General features: G+C 47.6%; 1 long non-coding RNA gene across 1 annotated transcript; it reads right to left on the bottom strand.

The window, feature by feature from the left end:
- Positions 1-261: 261 nt before the first annotated feature.
- LOC131819757 (uncharacterized) lies at positions 262-1,847 on the bottom strand. The gene is made up of 3 exons (XR_009349322.1): positions 1,765-1,847; positions 1,193-1,392; positions 262-951 (listed from the first exon to the last, which is right to left on the bottom strand). It is a non-coding gene; the product is annotated as an uncharacterized LOC131819757 (long non-coding RNA).
- Between the last annotated feature and the right edge of the window lie 832 nt (positions 1,848-2,679).

The following is a 2,679-nucleotide window of genomic DNA, read 5'->3' as shown; positions in this document are numbered from 1 at the left end:
CAAAAAGTCTTGTCTTGAGCCATGGTTTCCTTCAGGGTCAAGGTTACTTTGAATACAGAAGACAGTATAAGTTAGCTACATACTAACTCCTTGCATTTGATGCAAATCATCTTCCTGCTCCAGGTTAACACTTCCAGTGTATCTGTCCATTCCGTCACGGCCTTGAGAAGAGGCAACGTCCATTGGTAATATTTACTCTAAGTTACTTAAGTGCCATTAATGAAATTGAGTCTACTATATTTTTTTAAGATTTTATTTATTTATAAGACAGAGATCACAAGTAGGCAGAGAGGCAGGCAGAGAGAGTGGAGGAAGCAGGCTCCCCGCTGAGCAGAGAGCCCGATGCTGGGCTCCATCCCAGGACCCTGGGATCATGACCTGAGCTGAGGGCAGAGGCTTAGCCCACTGAGCCACCCAGGCGCCCAGAGTCTATTATATTGAGTGATAATAGAAGATGAGCATTTAGAGGGTTATCACCCATTTAATAGACTTTCAATGTGATTTGAACCATAGGCAGAAAAGATAACAGGGCTTCTTAATCCACAGTCTCCTAGAAGGCCCATGAGCCCCCCAAGGGGGCTCCTCCCAGGAAATGAATCATTTCCTATAAACACATCCTCAAATGTAAGTCTTGCACACCAGTGAGCACACATTCTCATTCAGACACCCAAGGCTAAATAAAGGCCATGGGTTTAGGGGGATTGGATCAAGTAATGCTTTTGATGCATTTTCTCCAGAAAATGGTCTTGGAGGCATCTCATTGAGGCCGGCGTTATTTTCCGGGTTCCTTTCGGGGAAGCGGGGTTTGATGAGTTATGATGAAGGTGAGTAAGGGTCCGCATTGTGCCACATCCAAGCATGACACAGGCAGAACCTGCTGGATGACTGCCCCATCGGGGGAGGTCCACAGAGATACCGAGAGTCTGGCAGGGAAACCTGATGGAGCTGCTTCTGGGTAAGAAATAGAATTAAGTAGACATGAATTGAAATGAAAAATGTTTGATTTGCATTGGACTGAACAGAAAGGGTCCTTTATGCGCATTCGGTACCCATGTTCAAGTTGATGTTGATGGCAAACACATTTGGCACTGACCCACTTGGTGTTTGCGAAAACGGAGGCATTCCGTTTTGCAAACAGCCCACAGATACATTAAATAACCCATTTCATGATGGACATCTGGACTCCTCAGACCTGCCAAAAGTGAATGGGCTCACTGCCGCCTTCCAGCTTTATGGTGGGGAACGACTCGCTTCACACGGGAGAGGCGTCCCTCCGCAGCAGCAGCAGCAGCACCATGGCGGGATGGAGGCCTCATCTGCCCAGAGCGCACGCATTCGTTTTGACTTTGGCCGTGTCCACGCCGCTGGCCGCGTGTGCCGTACCTTGCACACCTGGGGAAGAAGCGAGCCTTGTTAATTAAAGCAGTGCATTGTACGGGGTCCTGACACCCGATTCTCTCTCACTGTGGTCACTTGAATGGTGGCTAAACTCGTGAGGCAAGATACATGGGTAAGTAGAAAGGTCTGGAAGGATTCTTTAATGTAGTATTTTATGAAAAAAAAAAAAAAGAGAGAGAGAGAGAAGGGAAAAACAGGCTTGGCTGAACATACCGTATCACACACAGTGGGACAGGAAGCAGAAGTAATTTACTATGGTGTTAGTTCAAGCATCATTTCCAGCTGCCGCCCACCCCATCCCCCGCAAGCGAAGGACGTGATAAAGTCCCTGGTCAGGTACGCGCAGGATAATTCACTCCAACTTACTCGGCTCTGTATGTCACTTCTCGTCCATCATCTTTTGTGTGTGTTAAACGGATCCCAGCCGGAGTGTTTGAACAGCAGCTCACAGTAAAAACAGACAGAGTTTCCGTTCGCCACCTAGTGGCCAGCAGAGCAGCAACCCGCCTCCCATTTTGTCGCGCCAAACCCGGGGCCGGAATGGCAGGCTACCCACGAGGCGTTAAGGTACCAGAGCTCAGATATCAAGGTTTGCTTCCCAAGTTTCAGTTCAAATAGAACGGTTGAAAAAGGAAGAATGAGGGGTACCTGGATGGCTCAATGGGTTAAGCCTCTGCCTTCAGTTCAGGTCATGATCCCAGGGTCCTAGGATGGAGCCCCACATTGGGCTCTCTGCTCAGCGGGGATTCCCCCCACCCCCTACCCGCCTCTCTGCCTACTTGTGATCTCTGTCTGTCAAATAAATAACTAAAATCTTAAAAAAAAAATACGAAGACCTAGGGTATCTCTAAGGGATGACCACTTGACCACTTGAGCTCATCGCATTTTCTGCCAGGTGTACAAACGAAACGCAAAACCTGTGGCAGGAAAAGAAGGGCGGGGGTTATTTTTAGAGGCCCCAGTACAAAGAAAGTTGAGGTTGTGAATGTAATATGTTTAATTCTTGTACACAAACGGTGGCCTCTGAAATGGATGTGCTATAATAATCATGAAATCCATGTAAGAAGGGTTGAGGACCTACTAGGTGCTTGGAACTGTCCTAGGTGATTTGCATATGTCACTCATCACAGGACATATGACCCAGGCTGACCATGGACTTCAGGGTCTGTTCAGCCCAGTCGGCATCCCCTACACATTCCCAGTCAGAAAACACCCTGCACTCCTGCTTCTCAAACTCTCTATGGAGAAAGATGTCCTTGTTATTATTTTATGCATCTATAT

The sequence above is a fragment of the Mustela lutreola genome, chromosome 17 (genome assembly GCF_030435805.1).
Source record: "Mustela lutreola isolate mMusLut2 chromosome 17, mMusLut2.pri, whole genome shotgun sequence".
Taxonomy (NCBI): Eukaryota; Metazoa; Chordata; class Mammalia; order Carnivora; family Mustelidae; genus Mustela; species Mustela lutreola.
Note: the sequence above shows the minus strand (reverse complement) of the source record. Positions and strands in the feature narration are given on the sequence as shown.